Genomic DNA, 17965 nt, shown 5'->3' with positions numbered 1-17965 from the left:
AATAAATGCTCATAAATGTGAAGACTTAAATGCACAAGAGAATCTTAACAGGCACAATTGGTGTAGGAGGGAACAAGTATGAGATGATTGGGGAATCTTAGGATCTTTCTCAGATGAACAAGACTACTTTTGCATTCACTCTCAGATGATTCTTTTACAAAGTGTTCTTGTCTTTTTTCTCCCGCCCCCCTCTTCTTTACTCACCCTTCCTATTTATAAGGGACAATCTCCCAAAAAACCCTAAAAAGTACAACATAGAGAATATTCAAAAAGCATATTCTTATTGTCTCCCACTAAATTTACACTGTCATGGATGTTATGCATCGACTGACCGCCCTTAGTCGTTACCTTTCACCACGACGACCATCAGACGAGTTATCATGATAGCATCGTTCCTCGTCCTACATGGTAATGGTCGTGGTTGCCAAATTTGGACCCATGTAGTTAGTCCCTCCGCTTGTTGAGGTCGCGACCCTGTGTGCCCTTGATAAGCGGACGTCGCCCATACCCGCAGAGAAATTTGGCGGTTAGATCGTAATGGTTTGATCAATAACGAAAGAACGATGCGTTCCACAACATCCCAAATAGTGTAGCCTATCGGGAAATGACGTCACTCCCACGTGCGTCATCATTATGCGTCTTCCCGAGACAGAGGCTGATTGGCTTGTCGCTTTGGTTTTGGTGCCACTAGCAGCCTTTCGCTTCGATTCTGGCGCCATCCAACCTTATAAATAGATGAAGGTTTGGCTCTTTCAAGAACTTTTGGTCATTTCCTCTCTAGTGTATGTATTATCTTCTTTGGCCATCTCTTCTTGTATCTTCAGCTCTACTTTCGTGATTTTTCTTCTCACCTTCTTCCGTTCATCGTTCTTTGTTATGCGTTTTATCAATATACCCTCTGCCATCGAAATGCCTAGACCACGTCATTCCCACGAAAAGATTTCCGACGCCACCCCGCTTTCCATAGCGCCTCCCCTTGGTGGTGAGGATATAACAGTAAAGGAAGGGGACAACTTTCCCACCACGGAGGAGATACTACCGAGAAACCTCATGTCTCGGAACGACTTTCCTAAAGAGCCTGTTCCTTCTCCTACTCCGGCGAATTCTGAGACTGAGCAGGCTCACATAGATGACATTCGATCTACGTATAACATTGCCTCCCATGTTGAGATGGTTCCGGCTGGGAGTGACTTCGTAGATTTCCACAGACCGGGTTATTGTGCCTTTTACATGTACCCCTTTGTGATCGGCCACTCCCTCCCTTTTCTTCCGTTAGCGGAGGAAATCTGTCGGTTTTATGAGGTCTGTCCGGCGCAACTTTCTCCGTACACGTACAAGATATTTTTGGTATTGATGAAGTACGCGGAGTTGGCGGGGTGTGAAGTTGGCCTTCATCACTTCTACATTTGTTTTCCCTTAGTTTTCATAGGGGAACTATGATACATTTGAGGCAGCGTGGGACCAGGGGGCTGGTGGTCAGAACGGACGACCGGGCAAGCTGCAGATTTTGGCATAAATACTTTTTTGTTAGAACCAAACATCTGGTGTCGGACCCCACTGGATTCCCAAAACGGTGGAATCATAACCGTAGGTGTTGGTACTTGTAGTTTACTTTTGTTCTTTCCAACTTTGTACTTATTTGTAACTTTCCCATGCACCTGTGAGGCATATACCTCATCCCATCACCAGTATCGAGGACTGGGTAGCCCGCTTATTACCTCACACAGTGGAAACTCGAGATTGGTCCGCTTTCATGAAAATGCTTTGGGCCGAAGGTTCCATCTGGTAAATGTTTTTCATTGTTTTGACCTTTTGCTGTTTGCCACCGTTTATTGATACGACTCCCTGTGATGACAGGTCGTAGGGATTCTAGGAAGAAGGCCCCATTCTCTGCATTTTGCCAGGCCGTCGCATCAGTGGGGATGCAATTTATCTTGGCTGAGTCTGTCCGAGGGGGCCGTGCTCAGTCCGTACAGGCTAGAGACTCCTTTCGTGATATGATTGTTCGGGATGAGATCTCCTCCCGACTAGTCTATCACCTTATGGACGATCCCTCTATTGGGGATGAATCTCCATCGAGAAAAAGGAGGAGGGTAGAACTTGGGAAAAAAGTTGCCACTGATGTTGGAAAGAGCAGAACTGGTGCGTCTGAGAAGACACCGATACCTGTTTTTATGGCAGATGCCATTTTGGCAGGAAGGTGTCCTCGGACCGAAGGAATATATCAAGGAGGGGGATCTGAGTTCTCTGTCGAGGGTGGAGCATCATCTGCCGTTGGAGAAGGCATACATGCCGAGGGCGATGGTTCGGGTTCGGATGTCGACCCAGAAGATGTACGAGAGTTCTTGGACCATCATACTCGTGTAGAAGTAAGGACGGAGGGTTCTGACCGACATATTGTCGTTCCTGGATACTACGACTTGTTGTCAAATAGTGAGCAGGCGGCGTTGGTGTTTGCCCCCTTATGCGCTGCTTCTAAAAGGGCGACACTTAAGGCGATGAGCGACGCGGAGTTGTCACGGAGTGTTTCCGGCATGGCTCTACGGGTAAATGCTTTGTTTTTTTCTTTTTGTTTTTGGTTCTGTTTTGTATCCTTAGCCCATTCTTTGTTTTGACTTTGCTTTTTATACTAGACCCTCATCATGGAGATCGAGCGTGAACACAAAGATAGGTGGAGGACGGCCATTTATGGGAAGATGACCGCCAAATATCAAGAATACCGCTCCAAGCATCGTACGTTGGTCGATCTCTTTACTTAGGATAGTGACTTTCAGCTATTCCGTGACGGGCTTAAACAAAAGGAGAATTAATTGGCGCAGCAGGTCGAAGAGCTGAGGGAGAGAGATGAGGAACTGATGAAGTCCATTGCCCGTTGTAGTGAACTTGGGGCGACTCTTCAGGCCAAGAAAGATGAGCTCGAGCTGAATAAGGGGGTGGTGGCCGATGATAGCAACTAGGTTGGGAATCCAAACTATAGTAAGAATTTGAGAAGTAAATCCGGAAGCAATAACAACAAGGAATTGAACAACTAGAATTAAAGAGACGAAAATAAAGGATATGGGAAAATTCAAGGAAAGAATTTCCAAGAACTTCCAAGAACGCAAGTTCTATAGCCTTGACAAGATCAAAGTAACAACGTCTTGATTTATGGAAGAAATCAAACGCCTTTACTTAAAAGCAAATCAAAACAATAGATTCGGATCTTGACCGCTTTACGAATAACTTGAGACAACAATTAATAACTAGTATTAATCACCTTCTAAGAATACCACAAAGGAATCAAAGATATCACAAAAGAGAAGTAATCTTACTACCTTGAACTATGAACTAGTAAAGGTTGAAAGATAAATCTCAAAGCACAAGTAACAAAGGTTCAAAAGAACTCTCAAAGTATGATATACATAATCAATAACGTCGTCCCTTATGAATGAGAAGAGCTCCCTATTTATAGGAGTACTAAGGCATAAAAGTCCTTAAAATTAGGTAGGGTGATTGCTAAGGCATACAAAGTCATTACAATTAGGTAGGGTGGTTGCTAAAGAGTAAGAAAAGTCATTAAAATTAGGTAAGGGAGGCCAAGACCCTTTGGGGCAGATTTGGGCCTTAAAAAAACTAGTTTGGGCCATTGGTTTGGACTCCAATTGGGCTCCTTTTGTAACCCCTCCTTTTGGACCTCTTTTAAGCTCATTTTGAGCCCATTTGGTGGACTTCAAGGGCTGATTTGGTGACCCAATCTTCTTTCTCTTGGACTTCAATTTGGACCACCATATAATTGTAAAACTTGGACAATTCATCTCCTTTGGTCTTGAGCTCTTCCTCTACAATTAAAAACTTCTTTATTTGCCACTGAAGTCTAGCAACCTTAGTTTGCAGCTCTTTAGCTTGAGATCTTGTATATGACCTTGGAGCTTCCAAAACTCTATCCTTGTCCTTGATGCTATCACCTTGTTTTGTAATTCTTTAGCTTGACATCTTGTTAAAGGCCATCTTTGAGATTCTAAAGGTTTAGCCTTGTCCTTGAATAGAGTTGAGCTTCCTAGGATGCTATCAGCCGAGAATGCCGACCTCTAGGCAAAGGTGGCCAACTTAGTTACTGAGCTTGACGGGAAGGTGGCGGAGGTCGTCGGCCTTAAAGGCGAGCTGAGTGTGAATGCTGGTGGATTGGCTTGTGCTGAAAGGGATAGGGCAACTGCCATCTCTAAGGTAACTGCTCTAGAAGATGCCATTCGTGTTTGCAGATCAGAACATGACAAGGAAGTGGAGGCATCTGCACTTAAGGTGGCGAGATTTGAGGAGCGTATCCGAGATCTGGAGGCGGAATTGTCCACATTAAATGAACAAGTTGCTGCTTTGAAGGCAGATGACGTACAATGACAGTCGCAACCTTCTATATCTCATGCTTCGACCGACCCTGTTATGCCTCGAGATTTATATGAGCTACGGGTTCATGCCGAAGCCAAGCTTCATGTATATAAGTCTCTTCACGCTAATTGGGAAAATATCTGAGGCGGAACTCCGAGAGGTACGTATTAAAGCACGTGCCACTCGAGAGGCGTGTGGTTACGACCCCGACATGCATGGTGGAGACGATGTCGATTTTGACGATGCGGACAAGCTCGCCTTCAATTCTTGGTACAATGAGGAGTATGCCATGAGGGGTGATGTGGCATAGGACTTGGTTGTATTTATTTTGCTTTGCCATTTTTGTGGGGGCGTTCTTGAGCCCTTTGTAAAAAACTTTGGTAATATAACAGCTGTAATGGAGCAGTTACTTTTTATTGTGTACCTCTGAATTGTTTTCTTGTTGTGTTTGTTTATTTGGCGACGTCCTTTGTCATAATCGTGCTTATTTCGAGTTGTCGAAATGTTACTTATTGCGTTTCGAGCGATATTGCTCTTATGTCGAACTTTTTCCTTTAGTAACGGCCTTAGCCATAGGGATGTTGCTTTTGATCTAATGTCAAAGTGTTATCCCGTCGTGGTTCGAGCAATATCGAACTCATTTCTATGGCGATAACCTTAGCTGTGGGGGTGTTATTTCGACTTAATTGTCGAAATATTAACCTGTCGTGGTTTGAATGGTATCGAACTCTTTCATGGTGATGGCCTTAGCCGTGGGGTGTTATTTCGACTTAATGTCGAAATGCTAACCCGTCGTGGTTCTAGTGGTGTCGAACTCTTCTATGGCGATGGCCTTAGCCGTAGGGTGTTATTTTGACTTATTGTCGGAATGTTAACCTGTCGTGGTTCGAGTGGTGTCGAACTCTTCTACGGCGATGTCCTTAGCCGTGGGGTGTTATTTCGACTTAATGTCAAAATGTTAACCCATCGTGGTTCGAGCAGTGTCGAACTCTTCTATGGTGATGGCCTTAGCCGTGGGGTGTTATTTCGACTTATTGTCAAAATGTTAACCGATCGTGGTTCAAGTGGTGTCGAGCTGTTCTATGGCGATGGGCTTAGCCATGGGATGTTATTTCAACTTATTGTCAAAATGTTAACCCGTCGTATTTGCCGGGGGATGATGAAGGGTAATATGTCTTATTTTATTCGCTGGAGTGTCGCGTATGCCTGTTTCATTCATACATTGGAGATACTTTGTCAAATTCGTACATTCATTAGAGTAATTTCATTCATACGTTGGAGATGCATGTCGATTTTGTACATTCAACGGAGTAATATCCTTGTATCTAGTCCCTTTATTGCTTGGCCTGGAGATGCTATCGGCATGCTGGGCGACGAATTATATCTTGAACATCGATACGTCCCCCTCGTCGCCTTCTTAAAAACCTCCCTGAGAAAACCCATTTGGGACAAAACCCGGGTGAGGGAAAAAGAGTACGACTTAGTTTGCATCACTTCTCAGAAATGAAAATATTTGAGGTGGGCGACATTCCAGTTGTTTTGTAGTAGTTTTCATTCCATTATATCTAATTGAAATGCTCTTTTACTTGTATCTGCTGTGATTTTATATGGTCTGTCCCAGTTTGTTCCCAATTTTCCTTCATTTGGGTCTTTTGTTGCTTGTGTTTTGGCCTTGAGGACGTAGTCCCCGACTCTGAGTGGTCATACTTTGGCCTTCTTGTTGTAATACCTTTTCGCTTGTTGTTTTTAGGCTATCATTATTATATGAGCCATATCCCTCCGTTCTTCTACCTCGTCCAGGTCTTGTATTCTTTTTTCGTCATTGTTCGGTTCACTCTCACTGGAGTATCTCAGGATGGGTTCTCCGACCTCAATGGGTATGATGGCGTCAGTACCGTAGACTAGTGAATATGGAATCTCACCTGTGCTGGTTTTTGATGTGGTGCGGTATGCCTATAACACCTCTGATAGTAGTTCCAGCCATAGCCCTTTGGCGTCCTCGAGCTTTTTCTTTAATATATTCAATATTGTTTTGTTGGAGGATTCGGCTTGACCGTTGCCGGCGGGGTGATATGGCGTGTAAAGTATCCGTTTGATGTGCCATTTTTCAAAGAACTCAGTCGTCTTTTTCCCGATGAACTGAGTTCTATTGTTACAACTGATTTCTTTTGGGATGCCGAAACGACATATGATGTTTTTCCAGATGAATGCGATGACTTCTTGTTCGCGCATGTGAGCGAATGCACCTGCTTCCGCTAATTTGGAAATGTAATCAGTTAAAACCAAAAGGAAGCGTATCTTAGCTCGCCCTACGGGGAGGGGTCCGACGATATCCATCCCCCATTTTATAAACGGCCATGGAGAAGTGACGGAGTGCAGGAGTTCGCCCGCTTGGTGTATCATATGGGCGTATTTCTGGCATTGCTCTCAATTCTTGACATAATCCATGACCTCTTTTTTCATGGTGGGCCAGTAGTATCCTGCATGAATAAGACATCTGACGAGGGCCCGGTTACCTGTATGGACGCCGCAGTGGCCCTCGTGTACCTTTTCGAGCACACACCTTGTTTACTCGGTCCAAGGCATTTGGCCAAGGGACTGCCGAACGTCCTTTTGTAAAGGTCGCAATTTATGAGGCTGTACCTGGCCGCTTGTATTCAAAGCTTTTTGGCTTCTTTTTTATCTTGTGGGAGTGTTCCCTCCTGCAAATATGATATGATGCGGTTGCGCAGTCCCAAGTTAAATTTATAGAATGTACCTCGACTTGGTCTATTGATGAGTGTATGAGGGTGACCACGTTTTCCTTGGTCATATTCTTAGTTGTTGCTGCCAGCTTGACGAGACCGTCTGCTTCGATGTTTTGCGCCCAGGGTATTTGGTCAAGTCGGCATTCGTCGAATTCTGGTAGCAACTTATGGATTTCTGTAGCCTTTGCTCCTTGATCTGGAAAGTCCTAGTAACTTGGTTTACGACGAGTTGAGAGTCGCAGCAGAGGATGACTCGTCATGCACCATATTTGAGGGCCAATTTTAGTCCTACAATTATGGCCTCATACTCGACCTTATTGTTAGTCATTTCAGGGCACCGTATGGATTGACGAATCACTTCGCCCGTTGGGACTTCGAGTATGAGTCCCGGTCCATATCCTGACGCGTTGGATGCACCGTCGGTGTAGAGGACCCAGAGGTCGGGTCGCCCAGGGGAGGCGCAAAGCGCTTCTTGCTCGACCTCAGACAATATTTTTGGACTAAAGTCAGCGACGAAGTCGGCGAGTACTTGAGATTTTATCACAGTTCACGGTTGATATGTTATATCATGCTCGCTTAATTCTATGGCCCATTTGGCCAATCTACCCGACAACTCAAGCTTGTGCAAAATGCTCATGAGGGGAAAAGTTGACCACCTTTATGGGGTGACACTAAAAATATTGTCCGAGCTTACGTGAAGCTACGACCAACGCCAGAGCTAGTTTTTCGAGGTGGGGATACCTCGTTTCGGTGTCAACTAAGGTTTTGCTGATATAGTAAATCGGAGATTACGTACCTTTGTTTTCGCGGACCAAAATCGCGCTTACCGCGACTTCAGAAATGACTAGGTAGATGAGGAAGCATTCGCCTGGATCTGCTTTGGCGAGTAACGATGGTGAGGACAAGTAGGTTTTCAATTTTTTCAGGGCATCGACACACTCCGAATTCCATTGGAGCCCGTTGTGTTTCTTTAGCACACTGAAAAATTTATGGCACCTGTCTGACAACCGTGAGATGAACCTTAACAGGGAGGCTATCCGACCTGTCAATTTTTGCACCCGTTTTTTTGCTGGTTAATAATTTTGGTATTCCGTCGATGGCCTTAATATAATATGGATTGACCTCGATGCCTTTTTGCGACACTAGGAAATCGAGGAATTTGCCCAAGGTTACGCCGAAGGCGCATTTTTTGGGGTTTAGTTTCACGCCGAATTGCCTTAGTATGTCAAAGGCTTCCTTCAGATGATTGATGTGGTCTTCTTTTCTTTTTTCCTTAACTAGCATGTCGTCGATATAGACTTCCATTGTTTTGCCGATCTGATCTTTGAACATCTTGGTGACCAATCTCTGGTACGTCGCTCCTGCATTCTTTAGTCTGAACGACATGACCCTGTAGCAGTATGTTCCTTGGTGAGTGATGAAAGTGGTTTTTTCTTGGTCTTCTTCCTCTATGAGGATCTGGTTGTAACCCGAGAGGCCTTTAAGAAGCTAAGCAACTCGTGCCCTGCTGTTGCGTTGATGAGTTGGTCGATGTGTTGCAATGAAAAGGAGTCTTTTGGGCATACCTTGTTTAGGTCTGTGAAATCCACATACATCCGCCACTTTCCGTTTTTCTTCTTTACCATGACCACATTGGCGATCCACTGAGGATATTTTGACTCTCGGATGGAGCCATTTGCGAGTAGCTTATCGACTTCTTCGCTGACGGCTTCGTTGATTGCGTCATTGAACTTCTGCCTTATTTGCCGCATTGGTGGGTAAAGGGGGTCAACATTCAGTTTGTGCGTAGCGATGTCTTTCGGGATGCCTAGCATATCTACATGGGAGAAGGCAAACAGATCAATACTGTCAGCTAAGAATTTATGAAACTTACCTGGTTCCAAGAGATTATGCCCGATATAAGCCTTTTTTGTGCTGTCATTGTCGTATAGTAGTACGGGATCAGGATCTTCTATTGTTGACTCGGATGTTTCCACGATGTAGGGGTCCTTGATAACGTCTGCCGTACGTCAACTTTGGTTCCCGACATCGCTGATTGCTATGATCCTGCACTTGCTCCTTTTAGTTGTTAGGTGTGTGCGCAATCCTGGGCAATGTGATAGCATTCCTGTGCGGTGCGTTGTTCGCCCCGGATGCTGAATACCCCCATGAAGTAGGAAACTTGATTAGTTGATAGCGACATGACGGGACTGCTTGCATGGCGTGTATCTACGGGCACCCTATGATAGCGTTGTAGGCTGTATCTTGGTCCATGACGTGAAACGTCATTTCTGAGGTGACCCCTCCGGCTAGGACGGGTAGCACTATCTCTCTAGAAGTTCGCTCGACTGCATTATTAAAACCTGTTAGTGTTATGCAATGCGGTATTATTTTATCTTCGAATCTCATCTGTACGAGGACTCGAGGATGGATAATGCACGCGCCTCTTCCGTCATCTACCATTATTCTTTTTACATCCGTATCTGCAATATGTAAAGTGATAAAAAGAGCATCATAGTGAGGGAAAGACAAACTGTCGGTATCTGATTTATCGAAGACGATACTATTTTCGAGGTCATCATACCGTTCGTAAGTGATCGACCGTTTGAGTTTATGTGTGGTGGCGAACTTTACATGGTTGATTGTTGTATCATTGCCTCCGCCGATGATCATCTGTATAGTGCGAGCGGGAGAGGGTGGTTTTGGAGGTCCCTGGGGTTGTTCGCGTTCGCGGGCAAAGTTAGCCCGTCCTCGATTACTAAGCATTTCTTTCAGGTGTCCCTAATTTAGCATTCTCACGACCTCTTGCCGCATCCCTATGCAATCTTCGGTTTTATGACCCCTTTCCTGGTGGAATTCGTAGAGAGCGTTCAACTTCTGAGTGCTTGGGTCGAACTTCATATTTTTTGGCCGTTGCACCTTTGTACCGAGTTTCTCTAGTGCGTACACTATTTCTAAAGGAGAGGCACAGAAATTGTGAGCAGATAAGAGTGGGGGCATACCTTTCTCGTGTCGGTGTGGCACAGCAAGTCGAGAAGGAGCATCCGTATGCCGCGGAAGAGGTAGGATAGATGTCCAGATGTAGGGCTGATACCTTTCTTGGCCGAGACGGGATCCCAACTGATCTCTTCCACCGTCTTTGCGATGACCTTTCCTTGCTTCAGCTTGAACTGACGTCAACCGTTGGATTAGACCGTTGAGGTCATTTTCATCGGCTCTTACCTTGGCGCAGTAGGCGTTGTGGATTTCTTCCCAAGCGGTTGGAGGTTATTTTATGAGCTTGTTTAACAATTTTCTGGTCGCTCTCGACCCATTTCGGTTTAACCTATTCTGGAAGGCCGCTACCGCTATTCCCTCTGACATGTTTGGCAAGCTCATTCTCACCCTGTTAAACCGAGCTAAGAAGTCCCTGAGTCCCTCGCCGTGCATCTGCCTAACGATAAATATGTCGTTTACCCTGACTTCCGCCTTTTTGGCTTCTGCATGAGCGGTGACAAACTTGTCCGCCATTTCTTCGAACGTTGCTATTGAACGTGCCGGTAGTTGTGAGTACCGGGTCAGGGCTCCCCTTGTTAAGGTTTCACCAATTTTTTTTCAGTAACACCGATGGCACCTGCTCTTTCGAAAGATAGTTACCTTTTACGGCTGTGACGTAGTGGATGATATGATCTTCTAGGTTGGTAGTACCGTCATATATCTTCAGGTACGGTGGAATTTTGAAGGTTTTTGGAATGGCATGGGGGGCTGCTTCCTCATTGTATGGTTGCTCGATGAATCGACCAACGTCCCGTTTTGGGAACAACTTTGGGGCACCTGGTATTTTGTCGACCCTTTCTTGGTGATCCTTCATCTGGTCACTGAGTGTCTTATTCTCATTTTCCATTTCCTCCATTTTCTTTAGAACGGCTGCGAGCGTATCATCACCTGTACCAACAGTAATGTGAGTGTTACCTGTGCGGGGATGTCTTGTTCGTCAGCGATCGTCGTGACATCTACGTATGCAATGTCTCTATCATCCCTTCGAGCGGGTTTATCAAGTATGTTGTTCAGAGTGCTTGTTAGACACTCTTACAGTAGTCTTCTTACTACCGGTGGTGCCTCTCTTGTTGCAGACGTGGAGGCTTCCTTCTCGTGCGAAGCAGTTATACTTTCGTGCGGGGGAGGTGAAATGTCTTCCCTGGGTGTGGTGTTTAGTGTCACGCTTTCGTTATCTTCCCTGTTGTCTTCGTTGATGGTGTTTAAGATGTTGGTTGTGACACCTGCTATTGCTTTTAGCCTTGCATCTCTTTTTCCTGCCATTGTTAGTTTGTGCAAAGCTAGGAAGAGGTGACTATCCCTTTCTAAGATCTAGATGAAACTGAAATCTAAACCAAAGATGTCCCCACAAACGACGCCAAATTGTTTGACCAAAACATGTCAAAACCTTTCTGATTAAAACAACTAATGATAATGACGAGGTCAATCTTAGTCAAGCACAATAAAATCTAGATCAAATGGTGGAAAGAGTAAGCAAGATGAACTATGTAATAAGTATGTTCAATTCGAATAAATGATCATAAATGTGAAGACTTAAATGCACAAGAGAATCCTAACAGGTGCAATCGGTGTAGGAGTGAACAAGTATGAGATGATTGAGGAATCTTAGGATCTTTCTTAGATGAACAAGACTGCTTTTGCATTCACTCTCAGATGATTCTTTTACAAAGTATTCTTGTCTTTTTTCTCCCGTCCCCCTCTTCTTTACTCACCCTTCCTATTTATAAGGGACAATCTCCCAAAAAACCCTAAAAAGTACAACATAGAGAATATTCGAAAAGCATATTCTTACTGTCTCCCACTAAATTTACACTGTCATGGACGTTATGCATCAACTGATCGCCCTCAGTCGTTACCTTTCACCACGACGGCCATCAGACGGGTTATCATGATAGCCTCGTTCCTTGTCCTACTCGATAATGGTCGTGGTTGCCAAATTTAGACCCATACAGTGACTTTATAATTTCATAAGAGTGATTTACGTTTTAGTATTAGAAGTGCTTTTGCAACACCCCATCCCTCGTTTTGAATAAGAGATGATGTCCACGCCATGGTACTTATTATAATAGCTTGTTTGGCCATGCTTCTAAAATCAACTTATTTCAAAAAGTATTTTTTTTAAAAAAGTGCTTTTCAAAAACATATTTTTGGTGGGAAGCAGATTGTCTAATTAATTTGAAAAATACTTTTGAGCGGCAATTGATGTTTGACCAAACTTTTAAAAAGTGCTTCTAAGTATATTTTTCTCAAAAATTATTTACCGTAAAACAGTACAGTTGAATTTGTTACGTGGTTTATAGATAAGAGAATTGATTTGATCCAAAAATGATAATGAAATAATATTAAAAGTAAGACTTAGCAGTTAGAATCAAGGGAAATGACAAGCTTGGCTCCGAAGGCAATTCCTCCAAGGATAGAGATAAGAACAATATAAAGAACAAATAATAAAGTTATTTTATTTGAGCTTGAGAATGAAATGTAGCATAAGTTTTGCCAAGGATTTCGTCGCTTTACAATGGCTATTGAAACTGCTATTTATAGCTATACCTAGGGAAACAAGATCTTAGGATCAAGCCCCTCTTAAATGACAATAAATGGGTCAATGGGCCATTGATGAATATGTAACGGCAGACTATGAATGCAAATATTCTTTGCAATGACTTCCCATTTAATGCTAGGGAATATTCTTCATTGATTGCCATCTGGTGACAAACATTCGATCCACTCCCGTTGATTGTGCTTCCTTCGGAGTCTATCTGATGCCAATTACAGCTGTTGTTCCCGGTACTGGCTATTACTCGATTTATCTTCTGCCTGTCTTCGGTTCCACGCGTCACGCTACCATTCGATCATTTAATATAAACCAACTTTATCCTATACAAAAAATACTTTTAAAAAAATACTTTTGGGGAGAAACTACTTTTTCTACTTTTCAAAAATTACTTCTACTTCTACTTAAAAGTATTTTTGTTCCGTCTGAAAGCGTGGTCAAATATCTTAACTGTGAAAAGAAATACTTTGGTAACAAAAAGAACACTTTTGGCCAAAAAAAGCACCACCAAACAAGCTATAAATGGTTAAAATTTACCTACACCGGCTGCTTACACTCAATTTAGTTAAATTAACCACACAAGACATACTAAGGTCTAGAGGCATAATTTAATAAAGTAAGAACCAAAAATTAAAAAAAAGAAGGGAAGTCAGTAGCGTAACAATTACAATAGTTAGGGCTGCCGTCACCGTCCATTCTTCTAGCGTTTTGGTATGTTCTAAAGCTATGGATCATTCTTTCTTCTGTTTTTTATTTCTTGATTGCAACTCCAAACCTACAACTTGGTTGGAATTTTTCGTGTTGAATGATTTGACACTAGTATTTTGAAACATTTGGAAAGATAAGCTTATCTTTTGAATTTTGATGGTAGAACGTAACTTACACATTCAAGAAAATCCTTGATTGCTTTTGTAGGCTAATAAAACTTTTGTAGGAAACTCTTGAATGCTTTGTTGGCTAAAATGGCCAATTACATAATCAAAGTTGCGCTCTAGACTTCCTTATATTGCTTGTCGAGTTTGTGAATGAAGATGTATTTTAAGCTTTTTGCCAGAAAAATTCCTCGATTTGAATGATTTCATCCTTCTAACTACTAGTTGCACACATCCTCATCTTACGAAAATCAAACATTGTTATATTCATATATATGATGTATGAGGAAAGAAATAAATAGAAGATTCGATATTCTAACATATTTCTGAAGTAGAAGGAAGGTGTAATAGCAAGATTACCCTGCATTTGAGATGGAATTGACATGATTTGTGTTTGCAAGAAGATGATTTTCTGTTGCCTCTCTACAGTTGAGGTGTTGTTGCAACAACAATGCTGCTTTCTAAGGCATTGTCATATGATAATAGATCCCACAATTTTTGATATTCTTATCATGAGCTTCTTTCACCATGTGAGGACTTCTTTTATCTGTCAAAAATCCATCTATATGGGTATTCATTTTTGGCAAGTGTCAATAGTATGGTCGTACTAAAAAGCTGCGACATTATGATTATTCTTTTTCGTCAAGCATTAAGGAACATTCACAACACCACAAAATATAGCTGGCGTAATCAATTTCTCATATTATTGATTGTAAAACGAAAAAATAGATAGCACCTAAATAGATAAATAGCAAACAATGATAAAGAATGTACTTTTAACACTTAATTTATAGGGAAGTTACTTCAACCATAGATGGAAAACAAGAAGATGCAATTGATAAATAGTCTAAATTATTCTCGGCCTTCATCCCCAATTATTCATGATCTTTTGTTCCATAAGCATACCCATTTAAAATATATATATTCAGCAAAAACATTCACTTGTTAAATTGAAAGGGTGTAAATTTTACATGCCGCAAACATTCACTTGTTAACATGGTCTTTTAAGATTTGCTCCTTTTTTTTTATTTAGGTTTCGTTAGTTTATCGTAATTTTTTTTTCTTTTTACTAAATCCTTTTTTATTAAATAAAATGAGGGTAATATAAGCAAAAAAGGCATAGATGCTAAAGATTTCTTCCGAAAGAGTTACTGGCCCACCACTGTTAATTAAATAACTGGGCACTTGTTAGCATCATTTACAGAAGCAGTGGGCAATTTTTCTGTGTGGTCATTGTGTCGAACACATCATGGGCGCCAAAATAAGCATATCATGTTCGTTTCCCCCCAGAATTAAGTAATTAGGACAGATGAAATGAAAATGCATATGAGGAAAGTATAGAAAGATTAAATAAAGAGGCTAAATAGTGTATTTCTTCCCTCATTTTGCCTTTGCTCTGAGTCTTAATGTTCATTCAAAGAATAGAGAGATTAGCAGAGAAAAGAGTAAACCAATAAGTTCAACAACGGTGAAGCAACACAATAAAAATAAAAAGTTAACAATATCAGATTTGAAGAAGAAATTTTGGATCAGAAGTTTCAAGAGAAATGCACCTTTTAGTTTTCGATCGAAGAGTTTTTTTTTTTTTGGTAAAAAGAAGAAAGTTACCAACTTCAGTGTATGAAATGAATCTCAAATTCAGATTACCGGTGCTGCAATTTTGATAGTATCATAAATGGATTTTCGACAGTTGGATCAACTCTTGATGAATTATAAAGCAAATACACAGAAGGGTACAATGCGAAGTTTATCAAAATTAGAAGTCAGGAATACATGAAAATTTCATGATAAAAGATGAGAAAATAACCTTTTCTCATGGAAGAGAGAAGAAAGAATCAATATGTGTATTTGATGTCTCTCCATGGTGGGCTTTTTCATTATCAATTTAGGGACTAAACAGCCGTAGAAAGAGACGGTGGTGTTTCTCAAGCGGTGTCAATATGTCATCATTTATTTTTTTCACGGTTGAAGTCAAGGAAAAAATGAGAAAAAATGTAGGAAAAGATAAATGCAAATCCTGCTCGCTAAGATTGCCACGTCACCGGGCTAATGGCCTTCAATTATATATATATATATATATATATATATATATATATATATATATATATATATATATATAGAATATCAAATTTTCTCACACAAATTGTCTCTTAATTAAGTAGCAGAGTAATTAGCAGTAGTAATATAGAATATTCCATGATAAATCCAGTTTCACAAGAAAAAATTTGGAAGAAACCAAGAAAAGAAAAATATTCTAACATATAAACAAAGGTTACCAATCTTGTCGTCTTCTTGAGTCGAGGGTCTCCTGGAAACAGCATCTCTGCCCTCGGGGTAGGGGTAAGGTCTGCGTACACATTACCCTCCCCAAACCTCACTAGTGGGATTACACTGGGTCGTTGTTGTTGTATAAACAAAGGTTACTAACTCGAACATCTCTCTAATTTACAAAGATAAAAATTTACCCGCACCGGGTGTTTACATCTGACTAATAAATATTTACCACATGGCACTTTATTTAACTGCAACTATTAGTGATTAACTATCGTATATTTTGCACATTATATTAGACTCTTAAAAGAATTAACATCTAAAGGCAACTAAATAACGGCAATTTATTTCACGCGGGTTTGGTTATGTTTTCGTTCATTCTGTTATGCTCATGATATCTTGATGCATACTCAGTTATCCACATACTCTTGGAGTTTCCAGTAGTTAAAACTTTCCCTTGAAATATTAAATCTCATTAAAATCATGTGCCACTAAACTCTATCATTACCAGAATGAATATGAAATTACGGCCATTCTAAGATTAGTTGACTATGAATTTATCATCATATTCATTTATCATAGTTCTATTTCATTTTCAATACCCTAACGTCAATCTAGTTAAGATTATGATAAGTGATAGGCGGCCAATACTCCACTTGAATATAACAACCAGAAATTTGCAATAACGGTTTGATTTTGGTAAGATGAGAATGTGTGCAACTAGTAGTTAGAAGGATGAAATCATTCAAATCGAGGAATTTTTCTGGCGAAAAGCTTAAAATACATCTTCATTCACAAACTCGACATTGTTATATTAGTCTATTTATTTTAGCATGACTTAGTACTTTTAGATTATGTTTGTTTTTATTATGACTTTTTTAATTAGCAATATTTATATTATATAATTTTATTGTCTTTATTGTTGAATATTTTAGGATAATGCCATGACACATCTCATATTTTTTATTATTTTCTTGAAAATACTTTATATAGTTGTATCTTACTAGGATTAAAGAAGTATTTTGAGCATACGTTATATGTTTTGTTATACGAAGATTTTATCGAAAAAAAACCGAAAAAACCCGAGAAAAATCGAGATTGAAAAACCCGAGTTTTATTGGTTTGGTTTGGTCTTTAGATTTAATAACCCGAAAAAATTGGTTTGGTTTGGTAATTGTAAAATCCGAACTAACCCGACCCCTACTCTATCAATTTAATTTTTTCCATGCGGTAGTACTTATTGTCGAGTTTTTCCCCCATCGGATTTATTTGACAAGGAATAATGTGGTTCATGCTTTTTCATTTTTTTTTAAGTTAAGCCCCAAAACTGTAGTAATACTCATTTATGTTTCTTCCTGTATTATGTGCAGATATCTGATCAAGCATCTTAAACCAAACTTTTTAAAGTTCTTAAGTGCAACATTTATCATCAAGAACCAAACTATAAACTGAGAAACCTATTATTGTTGCACTCATGGTCTCTTGATAAATCTTTCAATGCTTATTTGAATGTGAACCAGGACTTGAAAGCTAATATATTCAACTCTATTTGTCAAGAACAATAGTGTAATGTGATTGTTGTAATTTTGCTGCTTGGACACAGTTAACATTTGAATCCCTCTAAAATTCCTTTCAAGTCAATTTAGTATTTGACTTTGTTAATTATTAACTACTTATTATTTTTCTTACATTTTTAGATTATACAGCTCAGATTTGATCTTTAAATAACTTGGCGTCATTTTATATGATTTTTTAGTAATTATAGCAGCTAACCTGCATTTAATTTCTTTATGATGAAAGATTATACTATGGAAGTCATCTGATATGTATCGAGATAATGCCAGCCTATTCTCTTCTACAATGGTTTTAAAGCCACCAGCAGATTTCCACAACTTAGCTTAATGTCTTAGTTGTGAATCAGATATCAGACATACTTTTTGTTAATGATAGCGAGGATGTATATGAAACGGCATATGATTTTGGAGACAATATGGAGGATTACCGTATTACCAGTAACTTATTAGGTAAAGATATTATGTGGTAGTATACCGATGACATAATATCTTTAACTCATTTAAATTTACTTTCATTATTCTCCTGTCTTATTTATGTGTCGAGGCATGTACCTATTGTTTTATATATGTAGA

At 40.5% G+C, this 17965-nt stretch overlaps 1 long non-coding RNA gene across 1 annotated transcript; it reads right to left on the bottom strand.

Annotated features, from left to right (window-relative positions):
• Positions 1-12555: 12555 nt before the first annotated feature.
• LOC107824424 (uncharacterized) lies at positions 12556-15518 on the bottom strand. The gene is made up of 3 exons (XR_012704345.1): positions 15355-15518; positions 13908-14094; positions 12556-12998 (listed from the first exon to the last, which is right to left on the bottom strand). It is a non-coding gene; the product is annotated as an uncharacterized LOC107824424 (long non-coding RNA).
• Positions 15519-17965: the final 2447 nt, after the last annotated feature.

The sequence above is a fragment of the Nicotiana tabacum genome, chromosome 3 (assembly GCF_000715075.1).
Source record: "Nicotiana tabacum cultivar K326 chromosome 3, ASM71507v2, whole genome shotgun sequence".
Classification (NCBI taxonomy): domain Eukaryota; kingdom Viridiplantae; phylum Streptophyta; class Magnoliopsida; order Solanales; family Solanaceae; genus Nicotiana; species Nicotiana tabacum.
Note: the sequence above shows the minus strand (reverse complement) of the source record. Positions and strands in the feature narration are given on the sequence as shown.